At 45.0% G+C, this 22,405-nt stretch overlaps 1 long non-coding RNA gene and 17 other non-coding genes across 18 annotated transcripts; 5 read left to right on the forward strand and 13 right to left on the reverse strand.

Annotated features, from left to right (window-relative positions):
- Window positions 1-932: 932 nt before the first annotated feature.
- Window positions 933-1,005, reverse strand: trnar-acg (transfer RNA arginine (anticodon ACG)). The gene has a single exon. It is a non-coding gene; the product is annotated as a tRNA-Arg (tRNA).
- Window positions 1,006-1,267: 262 nt separating this feature from the next.
- On the forward strand, window positions 1,268-1,339 carry trnae-cuc (transfer RNA glutamic acid (anticodon CUC)). Its single transcript has one exon. It is a non-coding gene; the product is annotated as a tRNA-Glu (tRNA).
- Window positions 1,340-1,428: 89 nt separating this feature from the next.
- Window positions 1,429-1,515, reverse strand: trnay-gua (transfer RNA tyrosine (anticodon GUA)). Its single transcript is given in 2 exon segments — window positions 1,429-1,464; window positions 1,479-1,515. It is a non-coding gene; the product is annotated as a tRNA-Tyr (tRNA).
- An 88-nt stretch (window positions 1,516-1,603) lies between these two features.
- On the reverse strand, window positions 1,604-1,675 carry trnae-uuc (transfer RNA glutamic acid (anticodon UUC)). Its single transcript has one exon. It is a non-coding gene; the product is annotated as a tRNA-Glu (tRNA).
- Window positions 1,676-3,165: 1,490 nt separating this feature from the next.
- trnar-acg (transfer RNA arginine (anticodon ACG)) lies at window positions 3,166-3,238 on the reverse strand. Its single transcript has one exon. It is a non-coding gene; the product is annotated as a tRNA-Arg (tRNA).
- Window positions 3,239-3,661: 423 nt separating this feature from the next.
- Window positions 3,662-3,748, reverse strand: trnay-gua (transfer RNA tyrosine (anticodon GUA)). Its single transcript is given in 2 exon segments — window positions 3,662-3,697; window positions 3,712-3,748. It is a non-coding gene; the product is annotated as a tRNA-Tyr (tRNA).
- A 1,651-nt stretch (window positions 3,749-5,399) lies between these two features.
- trnar-acg (transfer RNA arginine (anticodon ACG)) lies at window positions 5,400-5,472 on the reverse strand. The gene has a single exon. It is a non-coding gene; the product is annotated as a tRNA-Arg (tRNA).
- Window positions 5,473-5,734: 262 nt separating this feature from the next.
- Window positions 5,735-5,806, forward strand: trnae-cuc (transfer RNA glutamic acid (anticodon CUC)). Its single transcript has one exon. It is a non-coding gene; the product is annotated as a tRNA-Glu (tRNA).
- An 89-nt stretch (window positions 5,807-5,895) lies between these two features.
- trnay-gua (transfer RNA tyrosine (anticodon GUA)) lies at window positions 5,896-5,982 on the reverse strand. The gene is given in 2 exon segments: window positions 5,896-5,931; window positions 5,946-5,982. It is a non-coding gene; the product is annotated as a tRNA-Tyr (tRNA).
- Window positions 5,983-6,070: 88 nt separating this feature from the next.
- trnae-uuc (transfer RNA glutamic acid (anticodon UUC)) lies at window positions 6,071-6,142 on the reverse strand. Its single transcript has one exon. It is a non-coding gene; the product is annotated as a tRNA-Glu (tRNA).
- Window positions 6,143-7,674: 1,532 nt separating this feature from the next.
- On the forward strand, window positions 7,675-15,764 carry LOC147840586 (uncharacterized). Its single transcript, XR_015509209.1, has 4 exons — window positions 7,675-11,499; window positions 13,118-14,765; window positions 14,831-14,961; window positions 15,027-15,764. It is a non-coding gene; the product is annotated as an uncharacterized LOC147840586 (long non-coding RNA).
- Window positions 15,765-16,471: 707 nt separating this feature from the next.
- trnae-cuc (transfer RNA glutamic acid (anticodon CUC)) lies at window positions 16,472-16,543 on the forward strand. The gene has a single exon. It is a non-coding gene; the product is annotated as a tRNA-Glu (tRNA).
- An 89-nt stretch (window positions 16,544-16,632) lies between these two features.
- Window positions 16,633-16,719, reverse strand: trnay-gua (transfer RNA tyrosine (anticodon GUA)). The gene is given in 2 exon segments: window positions 16,633-16,668; window positions 16,683-16,719. It is a non-coding gene; the product is annotated as a tRNA-Tyr (tRNA).
- An 88-nt stretch (window positions 16,720-16,807) lies between these two features.
- trnae-uuc (transfer RNA glutamic acid (anticodon UUC)) lies at window positions 16,808-16,879 on the reverse strand. The gene has a single exon. It is a non-coding gene; the product is annotated as a tRNA-Glu (tRNA).
- A 1,491-nt stretch (window positions 16,880-18,370) lies between these two features.
- Window positions 18,371-18,443, reverse strand: trnar-acg (transfer RNA arginine (anticodon ACG)). The gene has a single exon. It is a non-coding gene; the product is annotated as a tRNA-Arg (tRNA).
- A 262-nt stretch (window positions 18,444-18,705) lies between these two features.
- trnae-cuc (transfer RNA glutamic acid (anticodon CUC)) lies at window positions 18,706-18,777 on the forward strand. The gene has a single exon. It is a non-coding gene; the product is annotated as a tRNA-Glu (tRNA).
- An 89-nt stretch (window positions 18,778-18,866) lies between these two features.
- On the reverse strand, window positions 18,867-18,953 carry trnay-gua (transfer RNA tyrosine (anticodon GUA)). Its single transcript is given in 2 exon segments — window positions 18,867-18,902; window positions 18,917-18,953. It is a non-coding gene; the product is annotated as a tRNA-Tyr (tRNA).
- An 88-nt stretch (window positions 18,954-19,041) lies between these two features.
- On the reverse strand, window positions 19,042-19,113 carry trnae-uuc (transfer RNA glutamic acid (anticodon UUC)). The gene has a single exon. It is a non-coding gene; the product is annotated as a tRNA-Glu (tRNA).
- Window positions 19,114-22,405: the final 3,292 nt, after the last annotated feature.

Genomic DNA, 22,405 nt, shown 5'->3' on the forward strand with positions numbered 1-22,405 from the left:
AATAAAAAAAAATAATAATAAATAAAAAACTGGTTACTCTGAGGTTGTGTTTAGGCTTGGGGTAGGTGTAAAACTGAATAAAACGCAGCAGGTTACTGTGAGGTTGGCGCCAAGGGCTGGGGTAGGTGTGATAATAATAAAATATGCAATAGGTTGTATTCTGTGCCATGTACAAGACATTGCATAAATGAGAACCTCATGGAGGTTTGTTACTGTGAGGTTGGGTTTAGAGTTGTGGTAGGTTTGGAGGTCAATAAAACACAGCAGCATACTGTGAGGTTGGGTTTCGCATTGGGGTAGGTTTGACATTCAAACATAATAGGTTGGACGCAGTGTCTTGTACGAGACATTAAACGAATGAAAACTCCAGGAGGTTTGTACAGCCCACTTGGAGCTCAAGTCTCACCCACTTGGAGCTGACCAGGCCATTTGGAGCAGGCTCCGATTTCTATTTATACCTTTCTCAGTCAGGTAACTTCCTTTTCAGTAATATGAGCATCTGCACTGTGTGGCATATTTGCAGACATTTAACAGAGACTACAAACATTGCTCACACTGGTCTGAGATGGTCATTTTGACTGCAATCTTGTTTTAGGTGGGCACTTTGTTTTTGAATCTTGTCTGATTTTCCTATGTTTATCTGTGCTGCAGTAGAACGCCTTAGCCTCACAGCAAACATTGTGGTTTACAAGCTGTCACTGGCATCTTCCCAGGAGAGTGGCTGTCCTGGTTTCCTCTGGAAGTCCTGAGGTATGTGCGGGACCAAGACATGAGAGCAGTTGGGGCAGCCTTTAAAAGCAGGGGAGCACCCCACAGGCTCTGGGCCGGCGGCCCCAGAAACTCGATTCACTCCAGAGTAGAACTGAACAGCTCCGGCTGGGGCAAACATCGACTGCAGTGCACTGACTGACAGCAACGCAAAAAGCTCTGAGCGAGCCAGCCAGGAGTCGAACCTAGAATCTTCTGATCCGTAGTCAGACGCGTTATCCATTGCGCCACTGGCCCAGTCTCTGTCTGTAGTGCACCTGTTGCTCAAAAGAGGACACAGCTCTGTCAGCATGGAGTTCCATCAACGCATGCTGTGCTTTGTTATCATGGCAAGTTGTGGTGTCGATAGGATGCACTTACACAGAGCATGAGACAGTCCCTCCCTGGAAGAACTGTGATCCAGGCTCTGAGACTTTTTCCCTTTCCAGGAGGAGGTTACAGGCGTAATTTTTGTCTGAGGAGCTGCAGCACACTTGGCTAGGGCAAGTTTTGCCTGCCTTCCCTGGTGGTCTAGTGGTTAGGATTCGGCGCTCTCACCGCCGCGGCCCGGGTTCGATTCCCGGTCAGGGAACTTTCTTTTCATTTCCATGGTGAACTTCGATCTGTGGTGCGCATGCAGTCTTCGCAAAGGGAAGAAAGTGGCTCTGAGCGCAAAAGTCGTCCTTCGAGCCGGAGTCGAACCAGCGACCTAAGGATTGCCAACATCCCACCTACAGTCCTCCGCTCTACCAACTGAGCTATCGAAGGCTGACGAGGGAGTTCCACTACCTCACACTATAGGGTCGCTGCAGTCCGGCTGCTGGCCGAAAAGGACAGAAGCAAAAGCACTCAAGCCTTCCCAAACCGGGAGTCGAACCCGGGCCCCCTGGGTGAAAACCAGGAATCCTGACCGCTAGACCATATGGTAACTGCTACGCAGGAGGCCCAGTCTTGGCCCACACTCCAGTTCTTTCTGATCGCTCGCACTTCACTGCTACGCTTGCACAAGTGCCACTCATACACTTACGCACTCTCTCATACACAGCTTCCTGGTTTCCGTAACCTAGAATCTTCAGATCTGTAGTCATAAGCGTTATCCTTTGTGCCACCGGCACTCTGTTCAGCACCTTGCTAGCCCATTGCATGAAGTAAGGACAAGGCTCTGTCATTCCGGAGTTCCTTCACCACACATTCTGCTTTGTTTTTATGGCAAGAGGTTGTGTGGATGGGATGCTCTAACAGGATTCCCGACAGTCCCTCCATAGAAGACCTGCGATCCAGGGCTGGAGACTCTCACCTCTCCAAGAGGAGGTTAAAAGCCATGGTTTCTTTTATGCCTTTGTGTCAGAGCATTTAGGTGTTGCTGCAGCTCAGAGACTTACAAGTGGAGGAGATTACACTGCAAGTTGGCTGGGTGACCACTAAGTGGTAGGCACTTATGCCACAAGTAGGCTAGCTTTGCGATTGATGTGGCTGTAGTAGACAGTAATAAAAAAAAAATAAATAAATAAAAAACTGGTTACTCTGAGGTTGTGTTTAGGCTTGGGGTAGGTGTAAAACTGAATAAAACGCAGCAGGTTACTGTGAGGTTGGCGCCAAGGGCTGGGGTAGGTGTGATAATAATAAAATATGCAATAGGTTGTATTCTGTGCCATGTACAAGACATTGCATAAATGAGAACCTCATGGAGGTTTGTTACTGTGAGGTTGGGTTTAGAGTTGTGGTAGGTTTGGAGGTTAATAAAACACAGCAGCATACTGTGAGGTTGGGTTTCGCATTGGGGTAGGTTTGACATTCAAATATAATAGGTTGGACGCAGTGTCTTGTACGAGACATTAAACGAATGAAAACTCCAGGAGGTTTGTACAGCCCACTTGGAGCTCAAGTCTCACCCACTTGGAGCTGACCAGGCCATTTGGAGCAGGCTCCGATTTCTATTTATACCTTTCTCAGTCAGGTAACTTCCTTTTCAGTAATATGAGCATCTGCACTGTGTGGCATATTTGCAGACATTTAACAGAGACTACAAACATTGCTCACACTGGTCTGAGATGGTCATTTTGACTGCAATCTTGTTTTAGGTGGGCACTTTGTTTTTGAATCTTGTCTGATTTTCCTATGTTTATCTGTGCTGCAGTAGAACGCCTTAGCCTCACAGCAAACATTGTGGTTTACAAGCTGTCACTGGCATCTTCCCAGGAGAGTGGCTGTCCTGGTTTCCTCTGGAAGTCCTGAGGTATGTGCGGGACCAAGACATGAGAGCAGTTGGGGCAGCCTTTAAAAGCAGGGGAGCACCCCACAGGCTCTGGGCCGGCGGCCCCAGAAACTCGATTCACTCCAGAGTAGAACTGAACAGCTCCGGCTGGGGCAAATGGCGACTGCAGTGCACTGACTGACAGCAACGCAAAAAGCTCTGAGCGAGCCAGCCAGGAGTCGAACCTAGAATTTTCTGATCCGTAGTCAGACACGTTATCCATTGCGCCACTGGCCCAGTCTCTGTCTGTAGTGCGCCTGTTGCTCGAAAGAGGACACAGCTCTGTCAGCATGGAGTTCCATCAACGCATGCTGTGCTTTGTTATCATGGCAAGTTGTGGTGTCGATAGGATGCACTTACACAGAGCATGAGACAGTCCCTCCCTGGAAGAACTGTGATCCAGGCTCTGAGACTTTTTCCCTTTCCAGGAGGAGGTTACAGGCGTAATTTTTGTCTGAGGAGCTGCAGCACACCTGGCTAGGGCAAGTTTTGCCAGCCTTCCCTGGTGGTCTAGTGGTTAGTATTCGGCGCTCTCACCGCCGCGGCCCGGGTTCGATTCCCGGTTAGGGAACTTTCTTTTCATTTCCATGGTGAACTTCGAGCTGTGGTGCGCATGCCGTCTTCGCAAAGGGAAGAAAGCGGCTCTGAGCACAAAAGTCATCCTTCGAGCCGGAGTCGAACCAGCGACCTAAGGATTGCCAACATCCCACCTACAGTCCTCCGCTCTACCAACTGAGCTATCGAAGGCTGATGAGGGAGTTCCACAACCTCACACTATAGGGTCGCTGCAGTCCGGCTGCTGGCCGAAAAGGACAGAAGCAAAAGCGCTCAAGCCTTCCCAAACCGGGAGTCGAACCCAGGCCGCCTGGGTGAAAACCATGAATCCTGACCGCTAGACCATATGGGAACTGCCACTCATGAGGCCCAGTCTTGGCCCACACTCCAGTTCTTTCTGATCGCTCGCACTTCCCTGCTCCGCTTGCACAAGTGCCACTCATACACTTACGCACTCTCTCATACACAGCTTCCTGGTTTCCGTAACCTGAAATCTTCAGATCCGTAGTCATAAGCGTTATCCTTTGTGCCACCGGCACTCTGTTCAGCACCTTGCTAGCCCATTGCATGAAGTAAGGACAAGGCTCTGTCATTCCGGAGTTCCTTCACCACACATTCTGCTTTGTTTTTATGGCAAGAGGTTGTGTGGATGGGATGCTCTAACAGGATTCCCGACAGTCCCTCCATAGAAGACCTGCGATCCAGGGCTGGAGACTCTCACCTCTCCAAGAGGAGGTTAAAAGCCATGGTTTCTTTTATGCCTTTGTGTCAGAGCATTTAGGTGTTGCTGCAGCTCAGAGACCTACAAGTGGAGGAGATTACACTGCAAGTTGGCTGGGTGACCACTAAGTGGTAGGCACTTATGCCACAAGTAGGCTAGCTTTGCGATTGATGTGGCTGTAGTAGACAGTAATTAAAAAAAATAATAATAAATAAAAAACTGGTTACTCTGAGGTTGTGTTTAGGCTTGGGGTAGGCGTAAAACTGAATAAAACGCAGCAGGTTACTGTGAGGTTGGCGCCAAGGGCTGGGGTAGGTGTGATAATAATAAAATATGCAATAGGTTGTATTCTGTGCCATGTACAAGACATTGCATAAATGAGAACCTCATGGAGGTTTGTTACTGTGAGGTTGGGTTTAGAGTTGTGGTAGGTTTGGAGGTTAATAAAACACAGCAGCATACTGTGAGGTTGGGTTTCGCATTGGGGTAGGTTTGACATTCAAATATAATAGGTTGGACGCAGTGTCTTGTACGAGACATTAAACGAATGAAAACTCCAGGAGGTTTGTACAGCCCACTTGGAGCTCAAGTCTCACCAACTTGGAGCTGACCAGGCCATTTGGAGCAGGCTCCAATTTCTATTTATACCTTTCTCAGTCAGGTAACTTCCTTTTCAGTAATATGAGCATCTGCACTGTGTGGCATTTTTGCAGACATTTAACAGAGACTACAAACATTGCTCACACTGGTCTGAGATGGTCATTTTGACTGCAATCTTGTTTTAGGTGGGCACTTTGTTTTTGAATCTTGTCTGATTTTCCTATGTTTATCTGTGCTGCAGTAGAACGCCTTAGCCTCACAGCAAACATTGTGGTTTACAAGCTGTCACTGGCATCTTCCCAGGAGAGTGGCTGTCCTGGTTTCCTCTGGAAGTCCTGAGGTATGTGCGGGACCAAGACATGAGAGCAGTTGGGGCAGCCTTTAAAAGCAGGGGAGCACCCCACAGGCTCTGGGCCGGCGGCCCCAGAAACTCGATTCACTCCAGAGTAGAACTGAACAGCTCCGGCTGGGGCAAACGGCGACTGCAGTGCACTGACTGACAGCAACGCAAAAAGCTCTGAGCGAGCCAGCCAGGAGTCGAACCTAGAATTTTCTGATCCGTAGTCAGACACGTTATCCATTGCGCCACTGGCCCAGTCTCTGTCTGTAGTGCGCCTGTTGCTCGAAAGAGGACACAGCTCTGTCAGCATGGAGTTCCATCAACGCATGCTGTGCTTTGTTATCAAGGCAAGTTGTGGTGTCGATAGGATGCACTTACACAGAGCATGAGACAGTCCCTCCCTGGAAGAACTGTGATCCAGGCTCTGAGACTTTTTCCCTTTCCAGGAGGAGGTTACAGGCGTAATTTTTGTCTGAGGAGCTGCAGCACACCTGGCTAGGGCAAGTTTTGCCTGCCTTCCCTGGTGGTCTAGTGGTTAGGATTCGGCGCTCTCACCGCCGCGGCCCGGGTTCGATTCCCGGTCAGGGAACTTTCTTTTCATTTCCATGGTGAACTTCGATCTGTGGTGCGCATGCAGTCTTCGCAAAGGGAAGAAAGCGGCTCTGAGCGCAAAAGTCGTCCTTCGAGCCGGAGTCGAACCAGCGACCTAAGGATTGCCAACATCCCACCTACAGCCCTCCGCTCTACCAACTGAGCTATCGAAGGCTGACGAGGGAGTTCCACAACCTCACACTATAGGGTCGCTGCAGTCCGGCTGCTGGCCGAAAAGGACAGAAGCAAAAGCGCTCAAGCCTTCCCAAACCGGGAGTCGAACCCAGGCCCCCTGGGTGAAAACCAGGAATCCTGACCGCTAGACCATATGGGAACTGCCACGCAGAAGGCCCAGTCTTGGCCCACACTCCAGTTCTTTCTGATAGCTCGCACTTCACTGCTACGCTTGCACAAGTGCCACTCATACACTTACGCACTCTCTCATACACAGCTTCCTGGTTTCCGTAACCTAGAATCTTCAGATCCGTAGTCATAAGCGTTATCCTTTGTGCCACCGGCACTCTGTTCAGCACCTTGCTAGCCCATTGCATGAAGTAAGGACAAGGCTCTGTCATTCCGGATTTCCTTCACCACACATTCTGCTTTGTTTTTATGGCAAGAGGTTGTGTGGATGGGATGCTCTAACAGGATTCCCGACAGTCCCTCCATAGAAGACCTGCGATCCAGGGCTGGAGACTCTCACCTCTCCAAGAGGAGGTTAAAAGCCATGGTTTCTTTTATGCCTTTGTGTCAGAGCATTTAGGTGTTGCTGCAGCTCAGAGACCTACAAGTGGAGGAGATTACACTGCAAGTTGGCTGGGAGACCACTAAGTGGTAGGCACTTATGCCACAAGTAGGCTAGCTTTGCGATTGATGTGGCTGTAGTAGACAGTAATTAAAAAAAAATAATAATAAATAAAAAACTGGTTACTCTGAGGTTGTGTTTAGGCTTGGGGTAGGTGTAAAACTGAATAAAATGCAGCAGGTTACTGTGAGGTTGGCGCCAAGGGCTGGGGTAGGTGTGATAATAATAAAATATGCAATAGGTTGTATTGTGTGCCATGTACAAGACATTGCATAAATGAGAACCTCATGGAGGTTTGTTACTGTGAGGTTGGGTTTAGAGTTGTGGTAGGTTTGGAGGTTAATAAAACACAGCAGCATACTGTGAGGTTGGGTTTCGCATTGGGGTAGGTTTGACATTCAAATATAATAGGTTGGACGCAGTGTCTTGTACGAGACATTAAACGAATGAAAACTCCAGGAGGTTTGTACAGCCCACTTGGAGCTCAAGTCTCACCCACTTGGAGCTGACCAGGCCATTTGGAGCAGGCTCCGATTTCTATTTATACCTTTCTCAGTCAGGTAACTTCCTTTTCAGTAATATGAGCATCTGCACTGTGTGGCATATTTGCAGACATTTAACAGAGACTACAAACATTGCTCACACTGGTCTGAGATGGTCATTTTGACTGCAATCTTGTTTTAGGTGGGCACTTTGTTTTTGAATCTTGTCTGATTTTCCTACGTTTATCTGTGCTGCAGTAGAACGCCTTAGCCTCACAGCAAACATTGTGGTTTACAAGCTGTCACTGGCATCTTCCCAGGAGAGTGGCTGTCCTGGTTTCCTCTGGAAGTCCTGAGGTATGTGCGGGACCAAGACATGAGAGCAGTTGGGGCAGCCTTTAAAAGCAGGGGAGCACCCCACAGGCTCTGGGCCGGCGGCTTCAGAAACTCGATTCACTCCAGAGTAGAACTGAACAGCTCCGGCTGGGGCAAACGGCGACTGCAGTGCACTGACTGACAGCAACGCAAAAAGCTCTGAGCGAGCCAGCCAGGAGTCGAACCTAGAATCTTCTGATCCGTAGTGTTGTAAACTTCTAAGAGCCCACAAAAAACCAGGGAGAATCTTTCGGTTGTCTTCAAAGCAGAATCCTTTTTAATAAGAGGAAACTCAGCGTGGCTGTGGCGTCATCGAAAGCAAACTCTCAACTCCACAGCAAAACATAATACATTTTATACATCTTACAGCATGTAGGTGGGGTCAGTCATGGGGGACAGTAAAACAAAGCATGCAAATGAAGTCTGGGTGCCATGGTTGCAAATGAAGTCTGGGTGCCATGCTGATCTCATCAATAGATAAGTACATCATTACAACAATTTGCAAATGATGTTCTGGAGACAGGGAATACAATAGATACAGCCATGCTGTGAAACCATTAATTACATCACTTTAGCATACAAATGAAGTCTGTAGTCAGCAAGGCAAGGTTAAATGTCCCTCCTATATGGCACGTCCATGCAATGATTTAATTAAAAAAAACCAAAGAAAATAACTTTTCAGTTATACGTAGAGTATTGTTCATTTGGAATTAGATGCTAGAAATTTATATTTCCACAGTTCCCCCTTTGAGAGTTATAAAAAAAAACTCTCACAATAAATAAATTTATACACTAAAAAAAAGTTCATTCTTGTAACGTATTATGGTTACAGGCGCATACTACTTGCTCAGTTTTTACTGTCTATATTTACAAATGACATGTTGACACAGGAACAAACATGCCGTTAAAGTCCATGGATTTCTTATAGATAATATTCTGTTCTGGTTGGAACTGTCATTTCTTCGTCATGGGCGTGGGTCAAATGTTGTGTAAAACATTTGATACTGTGGATGCATAGATAGTACAACAGTAGGAAAAGCAATAGAAGAATAGCTATTTCCTTGATCCACAGCCAGGGTTTTCCTAACAGGTTTCCAAACCATGAAGAATTGTCTTCAGTCATCCGGTGCAATTTTACTGAAAGATCAAGTATGTCTTGTTGGATTTTGTTCAAGTTCTTGGTTGGATCCATTAATCCGGTGCAACACTCTGGGCCTATGATGGTGCAAGCTCCCCCTTGCTTTGCTAGAATGTAATCCAACGCCACTCTGTTCTGTAAGATCATTATCTTGTGTGAAGCAAGAGTGTTTGTGATATTACCCAGGGCAAAAGCTGTATCATTGGCCAGTTTCTGAACAGAATTTGATAAGCTTCTAAATTGATCAAGGGCTTGCATCACACCATAAGAAGGAATTATTGCTCCAAGAGTTCTTGACCACCATGTTTGTGCACAAGTGAGTCCTGGAATGCAGCCATCTTCTTCCTTTGTGGTGGGAGCGGAGTTATGCAGATGTAGAGAGCTTGGTGTGGCGTGTGTATTTTCTCTGATAGCTGGTAGAACGTACACGTGTCACAGTTGGACACGGGTTGTGCCACCCAGGAGATTCCTGCTCCTACTGAAGGTGGGTGTGGCATGCAGATGTTCTTTCCAGCAAACAAGGCATTTCTTGACATATTCATCAGCTCTAAGAATATGTTGTTTCGTGAGTCGATGGCTTGTGCGATGTTAATGATGATCACTAGTACGGCAATCTTGATCATATTGATGGATGACTGAAGTTCCTGTGTGTGGTTCTCTGCGTTGTGTTTTCTTCTGTGATGGTTGGTTTAGCAGTGGCCTCTTGAAGGTTGTGACTGGACTTGTAGGTGAGAAGGTTGGTGTCTATGGGTCTCAGGACAACAAGTTGTATCTGCACAGAATAAGAAGGAAACAAAAGCAACGAAACAGTATTTGTTGCAAAAAAAGGAAAAAATAAAAATAAATAAATAAAAGAAAAAAAGGTAAAAAATAAAAAAAGGTAAAAATAAAACACTAGTTTTGTATCCTCTGTTCATTCTAATTCTGCTATAGTTGTTCCTTCTTTCCCTATTTCTTAATTCCAATGACACCTAAAGAACAGTAAGGTTAGGATGGACTAATAAATGGGGGATATTCTATTGGGATGTCTTCGCCCAGGGGTGGCCCCCAATCCCTAAAGGATCAGTTCTTCCCTGGGTACCCCACTGTTCTGTGTGTCCTATCCTATCCCTGTAGGTGGTGGAACAACTTTGCAATGTGAGACATGTGTCCAAGTTTTTCTTCCCTGACACAACACTGCAGCTGCTGTAATCAACATCACTTGATGTGGTCCAAGCCACTTAGGCTCTAATGGCTTGTTTCTGAATGATTTTATCATGACCCACTGACCTGGGATGATTGTGTGTCCACCTTCCGGTGGATTCTGCCAACACGACTCAACTCTCTCTCTGGCATTCTGTACAGACTTGGTAAGGTTTTCACAGTAAGCTATCAGGGCATCTGAGACGATGTGCACATCAGCATTTCTAAGATCAATTACACCTGGCATCTGCATTGGGCGTCCAGTAATAATCTCATGAGGGCTCAGTCCTACTGATCTGTTAGGTGATGCTCTCATACTACATAGTACCACTGGAAGTGCTTCAACCCATGAAACTCCTTCCTGATGCATTTTGCTTAGCCTGGTTTTAATTGTCCTATTAGCTCGTTCAACCTGTCCTGATGCTTGTGGCCTGTAGGGGCAGTGAAGATTCCACTTAATCTTCAGCATTTTAGACACTTCCTTGACTACCTGTCCTGTGAAGTGTGTACCCTGATCTGAGTCAATGGAATCTGGTAACCCCCATCTGGGAATGAAATCAGTGATTAGACATTTAGCAGTATGTGCAGCTGTAGCACGTCCTGTTGGATAAGCTTCAACCCATCTCGAGAACTTATCAATTACTATCAAAACATCAGTTTTTCCTTTACAGGGAGGTAATGATATGTAATCGACCTGCAGATGACGAAATGGCCCCGGTGGAGCTGGGGTATGTGTTGCTGCTGTAGTTGCTGCTGGCATGTCATTGTTTTTCTGGCATGTAACACATCTTTTCACTGTCTCAGTGGCTATGTTTCTAAATTTTGGATTCCACCATTGATTTGAGAACCTGTGATTCATGGTTGCTGGACCACTGTGACCCAAATTGTGTATTTGTTGAGCCAAGTATGGCAACAGTGATTCGGGAGCGACATATTTTCCCTCTTTAGTCCAGCAGCCAGATGAATCCACTGTGGCTCCTTTGTCTAACCAAGTCCATGCTTCATATAAAGGAACATCTTTGTACAGATCAATGATTGATTCAGGAGGTAGAATTGCTTTCTGTGCTGTACTACCTGAACATACTTGTACATTAGCATAATGACAAGCCTGTTTAGCAGCTACATCAGCAAGAGCATTACCTTTAGCTTCCATTGTATTGGCTGTGAGATGTGCTTTCACTTTAATCACCGCCAATTTCTTAGGAAGTTTCATAGCAAACATCAGGTCTTTCACTAATCCAGCATGCTTAATGGGGGATCCGGCAGAAGTTAAAAACTGTCTGCTTTGCCAAATGACACCAAAATCATGAATTACCCCAAAAGCATATCTGGAATCAGTGTAGATATTTGTAACTGATCCTGACGCTAGCGTGCATGCTCTAGTTAAAGCTACTAGTTCTGCAGCTTGAGCTGAAAAGTGATCTGGAAGACGGCCTGTAGCTATTACTTCAGTGGTGGAAGTTACCGCATAACCTGCTCTTCTGTTACCATCAATGATTTGTGCTGAACCATCAACGAACAATTCCCATTCTGCATTTTCTATGGGCGTTTCTGCTACTTCACTTGTAGGTGTATAAGTAAGCGTTACACAATCATAAGTCATTTCTCCCTCATCCTCTAACACAACTTCAGTCAATGCAGACATCAAACATGAGGATGGGTTTGTGATTGGTGCACGCTGTAAAACAACATTCGGGGCTGTGAGGGTCGTTAACCAATTTCCCCAACGAGAGGAGGTGACAGAAGTGACTTTTGCTTGATTCATTAGTGCAGACACTGCGTGAGGGCATCTTACGTTTACAGTCTGACCTAGCACCATTACTGCTGAAGCCTGAAGAGCTAGATGAACTGCCTGTACTGCTCTAAGACATGGACCCATACCTTGAGCAACTATGTCAAGTTTACCAGAATAGTAATGGATTGGGCGTAAACTGCCCCCATGATCTTGCATTAAACATGCTGTCATAAAGCCTGAGTGTTCATGAACATAAAGCACAAAAGGCCTATCTGATTGCGCAATTCCAATGCTGGTGCTTGACATAGTGCGGTCTTCAAATTATTGAAAGCGTTAAGCTGAGTTTCTTCCATACAAACAGTATTAGAATCCTTAAACTGACCTTTCAAGATGTCATAAAGTGGCTGGGCCATTGAGGCATAATTTTCAATCCAAGGTCGACAGTAACCTGCTGTTCCTAAGAATGATCTGAGTGCTTTAATGGTGGTAGGTGGAGGTATTATTTTGACTGAAGCTGCTCGATCCTGTGTAATGGATCTATTTCCTGTACCAATTGTTTGACCCAGAAAGGTAACTTGGTTTTTAGCAATTTGAGCTTTGTGAAAGCTGCATTTATGTCCTTTTTTGTGCAAATAGTCTAACAATGATGCCAATTCAGTTTTATGTACCTCGTGATCTGTCGAGGCAATCAAAATATCATCGACATACTGAATCATGGTAGACTTTTTGACTGGACATTCTGGGTCACACAAATCACGTCTGACAGCTTGATGATAAATGGTTGGGGAATTTTGAAATCCCTGTGGTAACCGTGTCCACTTGTATTGTTCATAGTCAACTGTGAAAGCTAACCATGCTTGGCTGTCAGAGTGCAAGGGTACAGAAAAGAATCCATTAGACATATCAATTATTGTAAAAATTTTACAATCTAATGGTAGACCATTACAAATTGTAGACGGATCTGCTACTAATGGGGTGATTTTATCAATATGTTTATTGGCTACTCTGTAGTCTATGGTGAGTCTCCATGTTCCATTAGCTTTCTTTATAGGCCAAACGGGTGAGTTACAGGCACTGTTGGTTTTAACTATCACTCCTTGCTTCAGTAATTTTTCTATAATAGGTTTCACTCCCTGTATTGCTTCCTTACTTATAGGATATTGTTTGGTAACTGGAGGTGGAGTTCCTGTCAATTTGACTGGTTCTACACCTGTCAAAAGTCCACACTCATCCTTTTCTTTTGCCCAGATTGGATGATTCTGTAGGAAAGCATACTCAGGAGCGATTGCATTATCAGTAGAAACTTGTACTGAAGACATTTTTATGCTAGCTGATTCTGAAGACATGTCTAAAGTTAGATGTAATTGTCTTAGTATATCCATGCCTAGAATTGCACCTGTATTTAATGGAGCACATAGCAATTTTGTTGTCAGAGTTTTTGGGCCAAATTGAACCTCTATGGGTGGGGTTTCAAACAAAATTGAATCTTCACCTATTACACCTGTTAAGGAAAGTTTGGTTTTGTTGTACGGAATGTTAAAATCTTTAGCCAATTGCATAGGAATTACTGTAATTTCTGCACCTGTATCAAGCAAAAAATCAATCTCTTTATCTTGTATGCTACCTTTCACAAACAGTCTTTTGTCATTGTGATGGATTACAGGGGAAAGGTAGCTACTCACAGCCCCAACAATTAGTTTTTTTCCTGTTCTTGTTGTGCCTTTAGAAGAGCCTGAGCAAGCTGTCCTAAAGCTGCTGTAGACAATGGCTGAACTACTTCAGGGTTGTAGGCAGGCTGAGAGGGAGCAGAATTATGCATAGCATGTCTTTTACTATCCTGCATCTTTTTCCTACACTCTTTCTCCCAGTGTCTTAATTTCCCACAGTAGTTGCATTTGCCTTCTCTTTTAGGCCACCTATTGTCTAGGTTTTTTGAACTAAATGTAGTTGCTGCTATTCTCACTGTTGCTTTGACATCAGCATCTTTTTCCCATGCAGCTAACTTGCCTAGATTACTTCTGATGGTATTGTCAAACCATGTAAGATCTAGAAAAGGTAATGCTTTCCTGTACTCTGTTACAAGGCCATCAGACCAAATACGAACTAGTGGTCCTTTTTCATGTAAAACACTTTCAGAGTTGTCAACAATTCCACTGTAAGCTATGGCTGTTTGACAAAACCTCTCAGTGAATTCATTCACAGACTCATCTTTCTTTTGAGCACAGCTAGTCACTCTAGACCAATCTATTTTGGGCCCCATAATATTTTTAAGAGTTTTCAGAACACCCTCTCTCAAATCATCTTTACTGGCATGTTGCAGATCAGAAACAGCAGATTCAAAACTGTTGAATTCAGATTCTGTTAGAATTTGAGACAATAGCTGTGTAACTTCTGTCAACGACATGTCATAAAGACGCATTTTGCTGATTAGTGCTCTCCTAAACTCAGAAAAATTTATGCGGGCTGAAGGTAAACCCTGAGACAGTCTTTCAATGTCTTTAGGCCCTAAGGCTTTGGTAACTGATTGAACTTGGACAACAGAAGCATTGGGAGAAACACTTTCAATTTCCTCAATTCTCTGCGATTTCCTTTTCGCCCCACAAACATTCACTGACTCTACAGGTACATCTGTTTCAAAGAAAGTTTGTAAGTCTGGATAAACATTATCAGACTCACTGATTTCTTCTACATCAGCTTTCTCTGAAGCTTTGTTGCGGTTCAGTTTCTTTGTCAGAGATGCTACTCTAGCACGGAGCTGTTTGTTCTGTTCCTCTAGGTCTGAGTTGCGCTTAGCTTGTTGTGTGGCTAAGGATAAAGCAAATTCTCTGTGACAGCAGATAATGCCTTTTACATTGTTTTTACGGATACTGGCACCTAGTACTTTTTTACATTCATCTACAGACCAAGTCTTGTCTGGATGGATCTCATATTTCTGAGTTAGCTCTCTTCTAACTTTCTCAGTGACTATTAGGTCCATCTGTACTCCTAACAATGATTTAAATTCCTTATCTGACCACAACGGAGTTGCAAGACCACCTTTTTCATTTGTGGGGATCAATCTAGCGTTCTTCTTAAACATTTTTGTGAGTTTCTCAATTACTACAAAAACAAAACACTAAACTTTTCTGATACAAAAAAACTGTATGTTAACAAAGTCAACCTTCCCTGGCAATGCAGAGGAAAAAAAAACTGATAGTACTTCACACTAAAACAAAAACAAAACAAATATTAACACGTAAGGTTAATCTTCTCTGCTTTACAGAGGATAGCAGACTTACAACAAAACAAAAATATTAACACGTAAGGTTAATCTTCTCTGCTTTACAGAGGATAGCAGACTTACAACAAAACAAAAATATTAACACGTAAGGTTAATCTTCTCTGCTTTACAGAGGATAGCAGACTTACAACAAAACAAAAAATATTAACACGTAAGGTTAATCTTCTCTGCTTTACAGAGGATAACAAACTTACAACAAAACAAAAATATTAACCCGTAAGGTTAATCTTCTCTGCTTTACAGAGGATAACAGACTTACAACAAAACAAAAATATTAACCCGTAAGGTTAATCTTCCCTGCTTTACAGAGGATAACAGATTTTAGCACGAAAGGCTAAACACAGACAAAACAAAATATTAACACGTATGGTTAATCTTCCCTGCGTCAAAACAGAGGTTACAGATTTTAGCACGAAAGGCTAAACTTCCCTGCCTAAAACAAAGGATACAGATTTTAGCAGAAAAATGCTAAACTTCTCTGGCAATGCAGAGGATTACTTATTCCTCTCTAAAATAAAATTTAGAGGATAACTTAGCTAACTAAACCCACAGCTGTTTGTTAACTCTTCTCTGACGGCGCAGAGGGTAACTAGATGTGCTGGTTTTGCGGTTCTTTTTATAGAGTGAAACTCACCAAATCGTGGTTGAACTGAAAAGGTTCAGTCTGAAGTGGTCTGATAGTGACTTCAAATTGCAGTTGAGCTGAAGATTCCGTCTGAAGTGAAGTTTCCTTGATCTTGAAGGTTCAAGTTGAATTTCAGGTGGATTTCAGTCTTTTGTTGCAAATTGTTGAGAAGTGGATGATTTCAGTCTCTATCCGGGTCACGGCACCAAAACTGTTGTAAACTTCTAAGAGCCCACAAAAAACCAGGGAGAATCTTTCGGTTGTCTTCAAAGCAGAATCCTTTTTAATAAGAGGAAACTCAGCGTGGCTGTGGCGTCATCGAAAGCAAACTCTCAACTCCACAGCAAAACATAATACATTTTATACATCTTACAGCATGTAGGTGGGGTCAGTCATGGGGGACAGTAAAACAAAGCATGCAAATGAAGTCTGGGTGCCATGGTTGCAAATGAAGTCTGGGTGCCATGCTGATCTCATCAATAGATAAGTACATCATTACAACAATTTGCAAATGATGTTCTGGAGACAGGGAATACAATAGATACAGCCATGCTGTGAAACCATTAATTACATCACTTTAGCATACAAATGAAGTCTGTAGTCAGCAAGGCAAGGTTAAATGTCCCTCCTATATGGCACGTCCATGCAATGATTTAATTAAAAAAAACCAAAGAAAATAACTTTTCAGTTATACGTAGAGTATTGTTCATTTGGAATTAGATGCTAGAAATTTATATTTCCACAGTAGTCAGACGCGTTATCCATTGCGCCACTGGCCCAGTCTCTGTCTGTAGTGCGCCTGTTGCTCGAAAGAGGACACAGCTCTGTCAGCATGGAGTTCCATCAACGCATGCTGTGCTTTGTTATCATGGCAAGTTGTGGTGTCGATAGGATGCACTTACACAGAGCATGAGACAGTCCCTCCCTGGAAGAACTGTGATCCAGGCTCTGAGACTTTTTCCCTTTCCAGGAGGAGGTTACAGGCGTAATTTTTGTCTGAGGAGCTGCAGCACACCTGGCTAGGGCAAGTTTTGCCAGCCTTCCCTGGTGGTCTAGTGGTTAGGATTCGGCGCTCTCACCGCCGCGGCCCGGGTTCGATTCCCGGTCAGGGAACTTTCTTTTCATTTCCATGGTGAACTTCGAGCTGTGGTGCGCATGCAGTCTTCGCAAAGGGAAGAAAGCGGCTCTGAGCGCAAAAGTCATCCTTCGAGCCGGAGTCGAACCAGCGACCTAAGGATTGCCAACTTCCCACCTACAGTCCTCCGCTCTACCAACTGAGCTATCGAAGGCTGACGAGGGAGCTCCACAACCTCACACTATAGGGTCGCTGCAGTCCGGCTGCTGGCCGAAAAGGACAGAAGCAAAAGCGCTCAAGCCTTCCCAAACCGGGAGTTGAACCCGGGCCGCCTGGGTGAAAACCAGGAATCCTGACCGCTAGACCATATGGGAACTGCCACTCATGAGGCCCAGTCTTGGCCCACACTCCAGTTCTTTCTGATCGCTCGCACTTCCCTGCTCCGCTTGCACAAGTGCCACTCATACACTTACGCACTCTCTCATACACAGCTTCCTGGTTTCCGTAACCTGAAATCTTCAGATCCGTAGTCATAAGCGTTATCCTTTGTGCCACCGGCACTCTGTTCAGCACCTTGCTAGCCCATTGCATGAAGTAAGGACAAGGCTCTGTCATTCCGGAGTTCCTTCACCACACATTCTGCTTTGTTTTTATGGCAAGAGGTTGTGTGGATGGGATGCTCTAACAGGATTCCCGACAGTCCCTCCATAGAAGACCTGCGATCCAGGGCTGGAGACTCTCACCTCTCCAAGAGGAGGTTAAAAGCCATGGTTTCTTTTATGCCTTTGTGTCAGAGCATTTAGGTGTTGCTGCAGCTCAGAGACCTACAAGTGGAGGAGATTACACTGCAAGTTGGCTGGGTGACCACTAAGTGGTAGGCACTTATGCCACAAGTAGGCTAGCTTTGCGATTGATGTGGCTGTAGTAGACAGTAATAAAAAAAAATAATAATAAATAAAAAACTGGTTACTCTGAGGTTGTGTTTAGGCTTGGGGTAGGTGTAAAACTGAATAAAACGCAGCAGGTTACTGTGAGGTTGGCGCCAAGGGCTGGGGTAGGTGTGATAATAATAAAATATGCAATAGGTTGTATTCTGTGCCATGTACAAGACATTGCATAAATGAGAACCTCATGGAGGTTTGTTACTGTGAGGTTGGGTTTAGAGTTGTGGTAGGTTTGGAGGTTAATAAAACACAGCAGCATACTGTGAGGTTGGGTTTCGCATTGGGGTAGGTTTGACATTCAAATATAATAGGTTGGACGCAGTGTCTTGTACGAGACATTAAACGAATGAAAACTCCAGGAGGTTTGTACAGCCCACTTGGAGCTCAAGTCTCACCCACTTGGAGCTGACCAGGCCATTTGGAGCAGGCTCCGATTTCTATTTATACCTTTCTCAGTCAGGTAACTTCCTTTTCAGTAATATGAGCATCTGCACTGTGTGGCATATTTGCAGACATTTAACAGAGACTACAAACATTGCTCACACTGGTCTGAGATGGTCATTTTGACTGCAATCTTGTTTTAGGTGGGCACTTTGTTTTTGAATCTTGTCTGATTTTCCTACGTTTATCTGTGCTGCAGTAGAACGCCTTAGCCTCACAGCAAACATTGTGGTTTACAAGCTGTCACTGGCATCTTCCCAGGAGAGTGGCTGTCCTGGTTTCCTCTGGAAGTCCTGAGGTATGTGCGGGACCAAGACATGAGAGCAGTTGGGGCAGCCTTTAAAAGCAGGGGAGCACCCCACAGGCTCTGGGCCGGCGGCTTCAGAAACTCGATTCACTCCAGAGTAGAACTGAACAGCTCCGGCTGGGGCAAACGGCGACTGCAGTGCACTGACTGACAGCAACGCAAAAAGCTCTGAGCGAGCCAGCCAGGAGTCGAACCTAGAATCTTCTGATCCGTAGTCAGACGCGTTATCCATTGCGCCACTGGCCCAGTCTCTGTCTGTAGTGCGCCTGTTGCTCGAAAGAGGACACAGCTCTGTCAGCATGGAGTTCCATCAACGCATGCTGTGCTTTGTTATCATGGCAAGTTGTGGTGTCGATAGGATGCACTTACACAGAGCATGAGACAGTCCCTCCCTGGAAGAACTGTGATCCAGGCTCTGAGACTTTTTCCCTTTCCAGGAGGAGGTTACAGGCGTAATTTTTGTCTGAGGAGCTGCAGCAGACCTGGCTAGGGCAAGTTTTGCCAGCCTTCCCTGGTGGTCTAGTGGTTAGGATTCGGCGCTCTCACCGCCGCGGCCCGGGTTCGATTCCCGGTCAGGGAACTTTCTTTTCATTTCCATGGTGAACTTCGAGCTGTGGTGCGCATGCAGTCTTCGCAAAGGGAAGAAAGCGGCTCTGAGCGCAAAAGTCGTCCTTCGAGCCGGAGTCGAACCAGCGACCCAAGGATTGCCAACATCCCACCTACAGTCCTCCGCTCTACCAACTGAGCTATCGAAGGCTGACGAGGGAGCTCCACAACCTCACACTATAGGGTCGCTGCAGTCCGGCTGCTGGCCGAAAAGGACAGAAGCAAAAGCGCTCAAGCCTTCCCAAACCGGGAGTCGAAACCGGGCCGCCTGGGTGAAAACCAGGAATCCTGACCGCTAGACCATATGGGAACTGCCACTCATGAGGCCCAGTCTTGGCCCACACTCCAGTTCTTTCTGATCGCTCGCACTTCCCTGCTCCGCTTGCACAAGTGCCACTCATACACTTACGCACTCTCTCATACACAGCTTCCTGGTTTCCGTAACCTGAAATCTTCAGATCCGTAGTCATAAGCGTTATCCTTTGTGCCACCGGCACTCTGTTCAGCACCTTGCTAGCCCATTGCATGAAGTAAGGACAAGGCTCTGTCATTCCGGAGTTCCTTCACCACACATTCTGCTTTGTTTTTATGGCAAGAGGTTGTGTGGATGGGATGCTCTAACAGGATTCCCGACAGTCCCTCCATAGAAGACCTGCGATCCAGGGCTGGAGACTCTCACCTCTCCAAGAGGAGGTTAAAAGCCATGGTTTCTTTTATGCCTTTGTGTCAGAGCATTTAGGTGTTGCTGCAGCTCAGAGACCTACAAGTGGAGGAGATTACACTGCAAGTTGGCTGGGTGACCACTAAGTGGTAGGCACTTATGCCACAAGTAGGCTAGCTTTGCGATTGATGTGGCTGTAGTAGACAGTAATAAAAAAAAATAATAATAAATAAAAAACTGGTTACTCTGAGGTTGTGTTTAGGCCTGGGGTAGGTGTAAAACTGAATAAAACGCAGCAGGTTACTGTGAGGTTGGCGCCAAGGGCTGGGGTAGGTGTGATAATAATAAAATATGCAATAGGTTGTATTGTGTGCCATGTACAAGACATTGCATAAATGAGAACCTCATGGAGGTTTGTTACTGTGAGGTTGGGTTTAGAGTTGTGGTAGGTTTGGAGGTTAATAAAACACAGCAGCATACTGTGAGGTTGGGTTTCGCATTGGGGTAGGTTTGACATTCAAATATAATAGGTTGGACGCAGTGTCTTGTACGAGACATTAAATGAATAAAAACTCCAGGAGGTTTGTACAGCCCACTTGGAGCTCAAGTCTCACCCACTTGGAGCTGACCAGGCCATTTGGAGCAGGCTCCGATTTCTATTTATACCTTTCTCAGTCAGGTAACTTCCTTTTCAGTAATATGAGCATCTGCACTGTGTGGCATATTTGCAGACATTTAACAGAGACTACAAACATTGCTCACACTGGTCTGAGATGGTCATTTTGACTGCAATCTTGTTTTAGGTGGGCACTTTGTGTTTATCTGTGCTGCAGTAGAACGCCTTAGCCTCACAGCAAACATTGTGGTTTACAAGCTGTCACTGGCATCTTCCCAGGAGAGTGGCTGTCCGGGTTTCCTCTGGAAGTCCTGAGGTATGTGCGGGACCAAGACATGAGAGCAGTTGGGGCAGCCTTTAAAAGCAGGGGAGCACCCCACAGGCTCTGGGCCGGCGGCCCCAGAAACTCGATTCACTCCAGAGTAGAACTGAACAGCTCCGGCTGGGGCAAACGGCGACTGCAGTGCACTGACTGACAGCAACGCAAAAAGCTGTGAGCGAGCCAGCCAGGAGTTTTTGTTTAAATTAAAATGTTAACCAATTAATTAGTAAAAATACTTTTTTTTACATTAAAGAGCCCATATTATAAGTTTATGAAAGTGCCCCTCCATGTAGTGTGTAACACAGCTTTAAGTGAAGTGAAATATCAAGCTAAGGCTTAAAGAGTAAAAGTAAGAGTACAGTGTTTAAAACTGTTGATTCATTTATAAAAGCGTCGACTCATAGTGCTTCAAACGAGTCACCTTGATACCGAGTCATTAGGCAAGGCAAGGCAAGGCAAGGCAAGGCAAGTTTATTTATATAGCACATTTCATACACAGTGGCAATTCAATGTGCTTTACATAAACAGGAATAAAAAAAAGACAAGTTTAGGAACATAAAATGCAGACAATAAAAATTATTAAAAACAGATAAAAACAAATTAAAATGAGTTAAAATAGGTTATAAAAGAATGAAAAAGAAAACGAAAAACCTAATAGTGCGATCTGTCGGACGCAGCACAGTGCTCATTCAGTAAAGGCACAGCTAAACAGATGTGTTTTCAGTCTTGATTTGAATGTGCCTAATGTTGGAGCACATCTGATCATTTCTGGAAGCTGATTCCAGCAGTGAGGAGCATAGTGGCTGAAGGCAGATTCACCCTGCTTAGACTGAACTCTTGGAACTACTAGTTTATATGATCCTTAAGATCTGAGTGATCTGTTAGGTTTGTATTCAGTGAGCATATCTGTAATGTATTGAGGTCCTTGGCCATTTAGTGATTTATAGACCAGTAATAATACTTTAAAATCTATTCTGAATGTAACTGGCAGCCAGTGTAGAGACCTGAGGACAGGTGTGATGTGCTCTGATTTCCTGCTTCTGGTCAGAATTCTGGCTGCAGCATTCTGGATGAGCTGCAAGTGTCTGACTGTCTTTTTGGGAAGGCCAGTGAGGAGTCCATTACAGTAATCCACCCTGCTGCTGATAAAAGCATGAACAAGTTTCTCTAAGTCTTCACTGGAAACAAAGCATCTGATTCTTGCTATGTTTTTGAGATGATAGTATGCTGATTTACTAACTGCTTTGACATGACTGTTGAAACTCAGATCTGACTCCAGAGTCACACCAAGAAACACATTAGGTGTTTCGCCATGACTTACTAACGAAACCAAGTTATTCACATGTACGCGCAAACTCGGGAGATTTGAAACCTGCGACCCCGCCCTCTGACACTCAAACACACACAAATACAAACATGCCGGTCGATTGAAGTCAAACTGCAGATGGATATTATTGAGGCTCTACCCAAAGATGAAACCTCAGCATAAGCCCAGCTTCAAGCAGTTGGAAACTTCTGGAAACTACATGCTACAAAGAATACTTCGTTTGTTAAAGGAAGGATCAGTAAAGACTGGATATGGATCGGTTTCTTCCTCCATTTCTCAGGTGTAAGTACGTGTGATTAAAGTTGTTGCCTCGTTTACTCTAGCTTGCAAATGTATTTAGCTGTGATTTGTTACTTGTAACCGTGTATACTGTCTCAGGTTAGCTCGCTATATTCTCATATCGCATGCAAAGCCATGTTAACAACGCGACGCGTGCTGCTTTGTTTACGTTCCCGTGGAGGAGTGTAATTTGTGTGTGTGTGTGTGTGTGTGCGCGTGTGCGTGCGTGCATGCGCACGCGTTGTCGTCCGGATGAGGTTTATGTGTGTGTGTGTGTGTGTGTGCACGCCGCAATGTCATCTGGGGGAGGGTTACGTCCGTGCGTGTGTGTGTGTGTGTGTGTGTGTGTGGACGCGTGCGTGAGAACGAGGGCAATGTGTGTGTGTGTGGACGCGTG

This window comes from Danio rerio, chromosome 15 (assembly GCF_052040795.2).
Source record: "Danio rerio strain M-AB ecotype USA chromosome 15, GRCz13ab, whole genome shotgun sequence".
Classification (NCBI taxonomy): Eukaryota; Metazoa; Chordata; class Actinopteri; order Cypriniformes; family Danionidae; genus Danio; species Danio rerio.